This window comes from Rhynchophorus ferrugineus, unplaced genomic scaffold, assembly GCF_030347505.1.
Source record: "Rhynchophorus ferrugineus isolate W39M unplaced genomic scaffold, kcgeb_rfMv2 rfM1, whole genome shotgun sequence".
In the NCBI taxonomy this organism is placed as follows: domain Eukaryota; kingdom Metazoa; phylum Arthropoda; class Insecta; order Coleoptera; family Curculionidae; genus Rhynchophorus; species Rhynchophorus ferrugineus.
The window spans coordinates 5,386,192-5,398,758 of NW_027472580.1; the positions used below are offsets into that span (position 1 = coordinate 5,386,192).

The 12,567-nt window shown below is 28.1% G+C and overlaps 1 long non-coding RNA gene across 1 annotated transcript; it reads left to right on the forward strand.

The window, feature by feature from the left end:
• Positions 1-298: 298 nt before the first annotated feature.
• Positions 299-11,328, forward strand: LOC143202881 (uncharacterized). The gene is made up of 2 exons (XR_013007243.1): positions 299-471; positions 10,508-11,328. It is a non-coding gene; the product is annotated as an uncharacterized LOC143202881 (long non-coding RNA).
• The last annotated feature ends 1,239 nt before the right edge of the window (positions 11,329-12,567 follow it).

Genomic DNA, 12,567 nt, shown 5'->3' on the forward strand with positions numbered 1-12,567 from the left:
CCTAATAATTGGCCACCCACTATATTATATATTTAATTAAAATTGATTATAATATTAAATAACGACAGTGCATAGATATTACAGACCCATAGAACATATTTCCCCAGATTCAATAAAACTGAAATGTTTGGACGCGTTTGTTTACTTTACGAATACTCGACCTTCGACTGTAAAATCGAAAAACCACGGTTTTTCGCTGAATTTTTTTCCGGCTGCCGTGTAGAAATTCGCCGGTGACGTTGACAGTCACAGGATCGCGTCGTCACGCCTGTGTTTTATTTACATGCAATAAATATAACAACGAAAAGTTGGAGGTTCGGATTTTATTCGTATAACGAGACTTTTAGAGGTAATACACTATCTAAAATACTAAATTCAGTATTCGTCCTCAGCGGGCAGCAGAAAGAAGCACGACCGATCCGCAGGATAAATAGCGGTGCCGCGAAACCACGCCGTTCAGTTGTTTATTAGGTGAGTCAAACATGTAGATTGCCTTTTGTTTTTTTTTTCTTTCGCTTTTGTTGTACTGAGCATACAATATACCAAATCTAATAATTAGTTACATATAATTTACTTTCAAATCTTGCTAATATAATTCTAAAACCTTTTACAACATAAGAATCAAAATATATCTGATATTTAAAGGTATATTAAAACAAACTCTTAAAGTAATAATAATTATATATTGTTGATTATAAAACTTATAAACTTACTTAAATTTATATTATAAATTATGAAACTTCTACATATCTAATATTTAAAGATATATTTGATATTTAAAAAAACTTAAATCCTTTTCTTATCCTACAATATTTTTGAAATTTGTTATAACAAAACAAACGAAATAAAAATGAAGAAAAATTTAATTCCTAAGTCTCGGATAAAGTTGTTAATTCAAATAATTTTGAAATACATAGAAATAAATGAGGATTTCAATTTAAACTCTTATATTTATATACTAACGTAATATTTATAGTAATATTACTAACGTAATAATTGTTGTATATTTATATATTGTTAAAAAAGGGAATCTCTAAGGCTATAAAATATTCTTAAAATTATGATCATAAATTATTAAATTTAAATATAAATATTTAAAAATATAAATTTAAATATAGTATAATTAAACAAAGCAATTTGGGAAACAATTACCTAACATTTAATGATATGCTTGATATAAAATCATTAAATGCAATTATTGTTATTCTTCAGAAATTATAATACTTCCTTTAATAACTCTAACCGAAGTAAAAAAAAACGAAAAATATAACTCTGGAGTCTGAGATTTGTTATTATTGAGAATTAAAATAATTGTCAACGAATTAGAAATAAGCGATGATACCATCTTACACTCTTATACTGATAATATATCGGAGCACAATATTCAACATATATTTTGCATATCTATATATTGTTGAAAGAAAAAGCAATATATAAGGACATAAAAATCCCTTAAAAGGAATAATTATGTTATAACAGTTAGGAGATTTTAATTAGCTATATTGCTTAGAAAGACACAGTTAAGATAAGCTAAAATAAGCTAAATAAGTCCAATAAGTACCAATAAGTAACAATGATGAAAAACAAATAATATGCTACTTCTCAAGGATCATTACTATTGACAAGAAGATCTTATTACTATTGACATAAGTCTTATCTAATTAAAATAACTTGTTTTGAAACAACAACACGAAAATTAAACTTTCAGCAAATTCTTCCTACACAGTTTATAGAGTTTGTTTAAATTAATTTAAATCAATCAATTTTAAATAAATGAAAATTCATCTCATATAAAATTTTTATTGATAAATAATGTTCCGATTAGAAAGAAAATTTTGAAAATATATATTTGCTTTTGACGGTGTTATGATATTTATGATGTGATAATAATATGTGTTACTGTAGAAGGCATAATATACAAGCTGCAAATATTAGTAACGAAAATTAATAAAAAACTCTGCTTAATTTGTATGTTAGTATTAATTATTATCAGTATTATTCCAAATTATATATGTTACAACATTTGCTTAATTAAATTTCAATAATAGCTATTGAGCTATAGAATTAAAAGGAATAATAATTAGTGAGGCTATTAAATATACTAACTTTTAACCATGATGAAAATTATGAAACAACCAAGAATTATCTGTAATTAACATAGCTAAAGAACTTTGTAAGAAAAAAAGAACAGCACCAATATTTCGATACGAGAGCACCATTTTAATACAACAATTTTTTGTAACGAGAATTTAATTAAGCAATATAAACAAGTGTTTGTATTAAACATTCCAAAAACATAATATTTAGTTACAATCAATTAGTCCCATTAATATCATTATTATTTATTGAGAATAACGTAATAGAATAACTTTAAATAGTATCAAATATCATTATCAACAATTACCATATATAGTCAGCAGTATTTTTATAATAAATTCCGCTACAATAGATATAAAATTATGTTAAATAAATATTTACACAGATGAATATAAATAATGATTTTAATATGCATAAAAACTGTATAAACGAATGTACGAGTGTGTATGTTAAGTTATAAAAAATAAAAAGTTAAATAAAAAATTAAGTAAAATAACTTGAATAAATATTACAAAAATATAAAATAATTTTAAGAAATAACAAAATATATTCGAATTAGCAATAATGTATAATAAAATATACAATTTAGAAAATACTTTACAATCCTGCTGGCAGATATAACGAAATTTAAAAAAACACGATATCAAGAAAGTTCCAGATTGTTATCTAATAAGTGGCCAAGTACTTAAAGGCATTCTTAAAACAACTAATCAGGTACATCATACTACAGATGTAACAGAAGTTTTTTGAAAAAAAAATTGTTCAGCTATATTTGTAGACGTAGTCCAAGCCTTTGATAAAGTATAACAGCATGAGTTCCTCGAATATAAGTTGACATATAAACTACATAGCCAGATGAGTCTGATTCTTAAATTCTACATTTCTAGTCGTCAATTAGTAAATAATCTAGATGGTGTCCTTGGACCAACACTGTATTTACTCTATACTAGTGATATTTCTAAATGTGAATAACAATAGCAGTAACAATGGCCAGTTTTTTTATGATACTATACTACTTGCTATAAGTAGCAACACTGAGACAACTATAAATAATGTACAAAGAGCTCGCAATGACAATTCTGAGTGGACTACGAAATAGCGAATAAAATTATAAACTAATTGCCAATTATAATTGATTCTAGTTTTCAGTTGAAGTTATGTTAACACAGCAAAATACTTAGGCATAGTATTGGATATCAAGTTTAAGTAAAAAACGCATGTCAAAGACGAACAGAACTTAGTATGCGACTCAAAAAACTATTGTGGTTGCTTGAACGGTAATTGGACGAACTCCACTACACAACAAATTGTTATTATATTAAACAATATTAAATTAAACAAATCTTTTGTGGGTTTATGTTATGTCACTATAGGGTTTTACAAAGATATAATTATCAACATGATCCAAACCTTACCAGAAAGAAATTTATCGCAGTATTATTAAGGCCTCATGATTTGTCAGAAATCAGAACAGCCGCAGACAAGTATTTGTAGTTGTAACATGTATGCAATGTATTTTTTAAATTAAAGAGAAATATTATTATAGTTTCTTTTGATGTATTTGCTCAAGTGACACGTTTTCATTCAGTATAAACAAATTTTGTGGACTCAAATGAATATGTCGTCTAATAAAATTTTAATATGATTAACATCTTTGTACTAATAAAATAACGAAAAATGTAAATAAAATGAAATTTTCTCAGTTAAATATATAACTAAGAAAAGAGGATTTACTTATCAACATATTCTTCAAGAACGATATATTTATTTTAACGCTTCTCTAATATTTCCAAACCCTATTTTTATTCAAAAAAATTTCTAGAAATATGCCTTAGAACTGTGCCGTGTTTGAAACTATGTGGAGTGCACCAATAGAAACACCATCCATGAAATACTAATTAAGTTTAGGTCTGGAAGCATTAATCTGAACTTAAGAAAAATATGAAGGAAATTTTACTAGATAATTCTAGTTAATAACCAGTTGTAACACGTGTGCTATGTGTTTATCAAATTAAACATATATTTCTTATGTACATTACTAATTATCAGTTTATTCCTAGAATATATGTTCCTTTTAAATGTATTTGTTCAAGTTACCCGTGTTTTCAACCAATATAAACAAATTTTATGGATGCAAATTAATATGTCGCTCGCTCTATTAAACTTAATTGTTCCATTAAATAGAGTACCATAAAGAACAATAAACGCAATTCATCATATTAAACGCCATGTTTATATTTTCATTTGAATCAGTCACGTTATGACTAACGAACAATAACTGATAAAATAATTTTACAAGCTGAATTTAATTAAAATAAATTACTTTAAATATACCATACAAATCAACAAATGAATGGTGAAAATTCGGGATGTAAACGCAGAGAGCACAGGATTCATTAATTAAAATGGTATTTAATTCATTACAAGGGTTTTTCGAACAAAATTACATTTTTGTGTTAAACATATAACAAAAAATCTCAATACAATAACTAAAACTAATAACATAACTAACAATAACATCAACATATTCTTCAAGAGTGATATATCTTACTAATTCCAGAGCTTTTATAACTTTTTAAACTTTTTTCCACTATTCTCCATAATGTTTTCACCATCAGTTATTACGTTCCCTTTTTATCCTTTGTGTCTAAAGTTTCTCCTCTGCTACTTTTTAAAATTTTGTAAAAGTGTTTTTGGGCTTTCTTTAATAGGCTTATTTCATGTTTTTATTATAAAATCTTGGATAACTTAATATATCCATTTGATTTCAAAGTCACCGAATTTCTTAGATGTTTGCATAGCAATAAGAATTGATAATTATTCGAAGAACTTTATTTTAGCTGCGTTGGATAACTAGGTTATTTGATGAATGAATGAGACTTAATATTTTCACATTATAAATCAAAATAGGCTTTAATATTGACTGCTAAATTAGTTTATTTGCTCTTAGATCAAGTATCCTCAAATTAATCAGAAAAAGTATTAAATGTTCAGTATAACTTAATGTTTCCAACTTAAACTACCATTGAGAAGGATGCAATCGAAAGGTATTTTTCTGGTTCTATTTGAGGAGTTGGGCAATATCGAAGTCACATAATTAGGTTTATACCGTCTCATCGTAATACAAAGTTAAAATTGACAGATTTCGAGATATTGAGCTGTACTCTCCAGTACTTTTTATTATAATGACTAGGTCGTTAGCAAATACTCCGAATACTGTACAGTAGAGATTTGAAGAAATAACTCTGGAGAGTAGTTGGTATTCAAGTGCTTTTTTGGAAATATTAGAATTCAGTATCATATATGTTTTTATAATGAAATAACACATTATTTGCGTAATACATGAAGGCTGTTAAAACTTACTTTTTAACGTAACAAGTTAAATAAAAAAAAATTATTACTATATTATAAATTGATGTTCAAACAATATAATTTTCAGCATGTCTTAAAATACAACTTACTCTACAGTCTAAAAATAACTTAATCTTATACAACATTGATGGAACATAGCAAACATTTGCTGCAAAACTAATGGTGCTTAATACTAAGTATAAAATTAATAAACATAATAAATACATTATATTAAACCTTGTTCGTGCCTATGTATATATTTTCATTTTATATAATTACGTAAAACAAAACAAAGAAAACAATATTTGAGAACGAAATAAACATACATCTTATATAATAATGGGAAAAGTGCCAAAGACAATAAATTATTGCATTTGATTCAGGTAGGCATTATGGTGATCGGAGCCAAATCTTTTGAAATCGTAATTCTCCAAAAATCTAGATCACAGATCTCATTTAAATGCAAATCACTCGTATAACGCTAACCTCATATATTGAACTACTAACATCAAAACTGGAGTAACTAAATATTTATACTTTTTTAATACGATTTCTATTTTAATTTCTATTGATTTAAAATATATTGTGTTATAGTAAATATAAAATAATGTGTATAAAATATATTATATTCGTAAAGTTGTTTAAATGAGTACGGATTTATTCAATAATGGACAACTATTATTTTAAGCATATTTTCAACTTCCTGTGACTGCATCTTGTAATTACATCTGTTCACGCTATATTTATAGGCAAAACATTAATGGTGAATCGGTGAAGATACATTGATCCTTAATCCAAAAAGTACGGAATGTTGAGCCATGTTATTGAAGCTAAAACAGTTGATACAAAGCCCAACAGCTTACCTAGTCTCTCTAATAATTATTAATATACCATTTTCACGGCGTGAGCATTCTGACTTACCAACACCATAGTCTTTGTGAAATACGTTTAATTAAGTGTCCTTAAGTATCCAAGATGAAAATGATAAGTTTTCTGAGATTATTTTGTGACGAAATAAAAAACGTCACATATAATGATAATGCTGCCAATGTTCAAAGATCATTTTAAAAATAAACAATAAACTGATGACACCCTATATACGGAATACCTAACTATTAATTGAGGATTTAATTATATCATATATACTATTTGGTAAACTCGACAAGTTGCATGATCAGCTATTAGTTAAAATAAACGCAGTATTGCATAAGGATATATGGTTAATATAAACCCCGAATTCACATTGTTATTTCAGTATATTCGAGAATTTGTGGTATTAAAAAATCAAATCGATTCCAGTGTGTATATTCTAAAAAACAAGGCAAGTTCTGTATTAATTATTTATTGTGTATGTGGTAAAGTTCTTGCATCATATTTTTGTTACTTGTTTTTTATTACTTATAAACTAGTTTATATTGAACTATAAATAAAAAATATATGTTATCTGTCTTACTAAGTATAGGCATAAATGTGTTTCAATAACAAGAAAACGTTTAGGAATTACGTAAGAGGCTAGTGGACCAGTAGGCTAGCAATGCTGCCTTCTTATTGTTTTTTGAATTTGTTCTAATTTTAAACGAGATAGACAAGCTGGATGTTAAAAATAATTTGCTTAAAATAACTGTCTGGAGATGAATGGATATTTTTCAAAAACGATTATATATTGGATATTAAATATTTTGATCTATAAATATAATTTAGAATTAATGATACAAATATTTTGATATTTAAAATGGTTATATTTCACGAAAAAGTATACCGAATTATTAAATAATATACAAAACAATTTGTTGCTGTTCCAAAGTAACAATATTCTTTAAAATTACCGCCTATCTTTCTAGTGAATTACTTTTATCAACCTCGTTCACACAATGATTATTATCCTTTCATATTTCCTAAGCCTCATACAAAGTTCTGCTCGTTTATTTTTAAAATTCTCCTTATAATGATTGATTATTAATAATCTTATGAATTTTAAATTATTTATTATAGATTTTGGGTATATTTCAGTAATTTCATAATATTTTAATACACTATGTACACCACTAGAACTCTACAATGCTATTTTACTCTTTTGCTAAACCATTTTAGTATTTATATTGATTTCAGATGAGCAAATAATTTCGTAAATGTATATTTTAGTTAACAGACAACGTGGAGCCAAAGTTCCACTACCATTGAGGCAATTTCTGCTGAGTCGCAATAATGGAACGATTATCTTCAATAAATATTGTCACTATTTCTACTTGTTCTTGTGACGTATATTTATCCATAATGAAATTAGGACGTCTGAACACAATGGTTAAAGCGATACTGAACTAAACGTCATATAACAAAGATGGCACGCTATTAATATGGTAGCGGGACTTTTGCCGCACCTTAGTTTCAAATCCAAATGGTAGCAAGACTTCTGCCGTACTCCATCTAACACGTCAATTGAAAAGTCCCCGGCCTGACACATAGATGGCTCCTAACCTTCAAAAGATGTGTGTATAAATTTGACAGCTATCGGATTATTAGTTTTTAAATTATAGTACTTTGAGTGAAGCAACTTTTGTTATTGTGAAAAAAATGGATAAAAAGGAATTTCACGTGTTGATAAAATATTGCTTTTTGAAGGGAAAAAATACAGTTGAAGCAAAATCTTGGCTTGATGCCGAGTTTCCGGACACTGCCCCAGGAAAATCAACCATCCAGGATTGGTATGCTAAGTTCAGATGTAGTGAAATGACCACCGTAGACGGTAAACGGAGTGGACGCCCAAAAGAGATTATTACCGACGAAAACAAAAAAATCCACAAAATGATTTTGAATGACCGTAAATTGAAATTGAATGAAATAACAGACACTCTGAAGATATCAACTGAACGTGTACATCATATAATTCACGAATATTCGGGTATGAGAAAGCTCTGTGCAAAGTGGGTGCCGCGAGAGCTCAAAAAAGTGCTGCTTCACCAAGGCAATGCACCGTGTCACAAGTCAGTGAAAACGATGGCAAAAAGTCATAAATTGTGCTTCGAATTGCTTCCTCATCCACCATATTCTCCACATCTGGTCCCCAGAGACTATTTCCTGTTCTCAGATCTCAAAAGAATGCTCGCTGAGAAGAAATTTTCGTCTAATGAAAAGGTGATCGCCGAAACTGAGAACTATTTTGAAGGACAAATCGTACTACAAAAAAACTACTTAAAAAAATGCATGAGTGCCAATAATGAGTAACATATTCAATTCAAATAATGTATACTGGGTTTGGGGGAAAACCGTTGCGGTTATAAAATGTTAAATTTACACATTTCTGGCGTTTAAATCGATTTTATCAACCAAACTGTACATCATATTATTCAGAGTATAATAGTGATGGATTTCCCAGATAGAGAACTGTGATTATGAAGCTCTTCTTGACCTCAATCTAATCTAATCTATCACGAGAATACTGCATTAGTCAATAACAACAATATTAACTGAATTGCAAGACATGTTACAAAGTTTCAATTGTTAATGTGGCGTCATCAACGATAAACCGCAATAATTTTTCCCAGACCTAGTACATTGATAAACACATATAAATGGATACCAGTTTATCTAACGAAGTATTTCATTCTTAAGTTTTTATATTGTTTATTGATCAAGGTTGACGGAAACGTTATTTGTGTCTTTTTTGTTATTATAGAATAATTTAAGGTCATGCCAACTGATGCGTATCGAAAACGTAGTTAATTTTCTATTAAATGTTTCAGAAATATGATATATTTGTTGAATAAGGTGATTATTTAAAGGACAAAATATCTCTCACTTATTAAACTAGATGTACCCAGTTACTTGTTGCTTTTGATTCAGATGTACGCACTTTCTTACGTTAAAACTGAATGAAAATAAAATATTCTGTTATATACACAGAATATTTTCTTAATTTATTTCTTCTAGTATTATATTGCAGCATTAAGTATATTACTGTAGTATTATATAATATTTACACCTTTTGCAAACTGATCATCTAAAAACCTAAGAACGTTTCTGGTTTGAATTTGGACTTCAGCTTTAGCAATTATGATTTCAAGTCGAGTTTATCAATCCAATTGATTGTACTCTATTTATGCGTATATTTTATAGCTTTTATGATTAAAAAACAAACCAAATGCGAAAATCATCTAAATTTGATAGAAAAGATAGTGTTCTTAACACTAGTTGTACCAATCTTAAAAATTACGTTAGAAAGCTTTAAAAGTTTTATGTTAGAAAGGTTTTTATATATTTTACAATTTTGTATCAGTCAATGTATAACTTTCTTTATGATAATTTCATTTAAAAAGCTAATTATAATCCACCCATGACCGACTTAATTAAATAAACAATTATACATTTAAATAATAAATATTTAACATTATCAACTGTACTGATATTTATAACATCAAAATAATTACTTATGATGATTTAAATAATTCATTCGATCGACTTAAATCAAAATTCAGAAATGTTTCAGCAGCAAGAGTAGCATTATCATGTTTAATACTCTTTTAAAACTCTTTACTCCTTGGGTTTTCCTTTGCTATAATATATGTATATTTGTTTCGAACTAGAGTTATAATAATTACGTTTGAAATGTTACTGCAATCATTATAGATTAGTCAAAAACTGTCAAAAAAACATAGAAATAGTTTTGGAGAATATTTTTGAAACAATTCAAATAAAAAAACAACTAACAACCGGTAAGAAACTCCGTACATTCTTTATTGACAATCTCCTCAAATGTTATTATACATTTCCTAATTATTAGGTGCTTACATGAACTATTAAGCAACTCAAATGATAATTTTATTGATTTTAATATTTCTTTATGTAAAATTTAATGGATTGTGGAATTAAAAATGGATGAAATTATTAAATAGCCGCCAAATCAATATTATTCTGTCAGTAGAGTACCATCATATAGCCAGATAATATTTCTATTAATAAATATTGTACCAATTTTTTATAAAGACACCTAATAACTAACTAATCATAAATATATGTTTGAATTTCAAGATTTTCTGACACTAACTTATGTTACTCTTTCCAGATTCCGAATAAAACACCACCACAAAAAAAATGGACCACGCCAGGATCCTCAGCCGTTTACAATCCTACGAAAGCCAGATTTCCAACAGCAACGACACCAAATCGGACATTTCCTACCACATGATGAAGCAATCACTCCACAACATTTGGTCGTTGGTTTACTCATCGGAGAATAGTGATTCCCGGACCAACAACATCAAAAAGGTCCAGGAATGCCTCTCCAGCTTGGAGAAGAAAGTCACGGAGAACGAGGAGAAGAAATACCAGAAATATTATGGAAGGCCACATGGTATTTCACGAAGTGAAAAATGTTGCTAGAAACTTGTACATCTTCTTTGTAACAGTGTGAATGATGGATGTGAGTAATTAGAATTGAATGTGATACAATAAATGCATTATTTTCGGTTTTATTACCTTTGAAATGTATATTTTGATTTAAAATTAACAATTGAAACATTATTTTGTTGTATTCTGTGATATCTGTTTGTTAATTTACGCAATAATTGATTATTATAGGACCGCTTTAATTAATATAAGTTGCATATTGCATTTGAGTTTATTTTCTTGATATTTTACAGCGACCACAATACAAAGACATATCAAAATCCAACGCATATCTGTATAATAGGCTATCGTATATCTATATATGTTTCATTTATATCAAAAATAATTGCTTTATTGTTGTAGATTTAGATAAGATATGCAAATTATTATTGTGGCGTTTGTAGGATAATATACGAACGTGATATGGAGTATGTATATTTATTTTGCTTTTAAAAAGCAGATTTTAATTATATGTTAATAAATGTTGAGTATGCCTAATCAGTTTGTTTTATTTATCACGCTTGACATATACAAATAAAGATGATATTCGACAAAAAAGGTTAAGGCTTGGAACCTTACTTGTATAGCGATAAAAATTTGCTAGAAAATGAAAATTGCATTTTTACTCTATGACAAAATATGTCCTGAAATTATATTTACTAATTCTCGTGTTATTTGGTACGTTTATCACTACATAGTATAAAACAAAGTCGCCTTTTCTGTCCCTATATCCCTATGTGCGCTTAAATCTTTAAAACTACGCAACGGATTTTGATGTGGATTTTTCAATAGATAGAGTGATTCAAGAGGAAGGTTTATATGTATAATACATGCATAATACACTAAGGCAACATTGCTAATTTTAGAGGTTTCTAACGTGATGTCGTAAATTAACCTATTTTTTTAGGCTTATTTAACAATTAGCAAAAACGCTGCCTAACCCTACGAGTTAGATCAAATTAATGTACTACAGTATTGTACACCATAAAAAGGTCTACAAAAAAGTCCGCGATGGTATATGTTTATCTTTTAGGGATAACCCACATTAACCATTTTTATTGTTTACTTTTTACGTGAGAAAATGGCTTATTTACGAAGCTATTTTAAGCAATACGGCATTAATCCTTATCGAATTAAGTACCTTAAATACAGTGTGCAATTAATATAGATCAATACGGTTCCTTACAGCATGTAAATTAAACAAATATTTTCGGAGATATTACAAATTTAAAATTTGCGTTTAAAAATGTGTAATGTAATAAAAATTGTATGAATTTAGATATTCCAAAGATAGCAGGAAATCTTCATAGTAAGTATAGGGGAAGAGGAATTGTTTTACTCCAAATTTAATGCGTGCAGGCCAAGGGCAGTAATGAATGAACCAAAAATACTGGATCGATTTTAATCATGTTTTCATTGAGTGACATAGGCATATATATTTTATGCCCGTGCAAAGTCGGAGCGGGCCGCTATGTTTTTATATACAACGTTCATATTTTTTCTGTAGTGTATTTAATTTAGTATCAGCATTGCACCCGTGCGAAGCCGGGGCGGGTCGCTAGTTTCAAATATAATAATAAAAATTCGAATTACCCATCAATTTTTATTACTTACGTCAACATTAATATATACCAGCTCTCGGTGAGAGTATTTAGTCGACCAATATGCTGCTGCTGGTGGGGCCAGTTTGTCTTTTATTTTCAAAGTCACTTTCAACGATTGTCATCCATGCTTTTT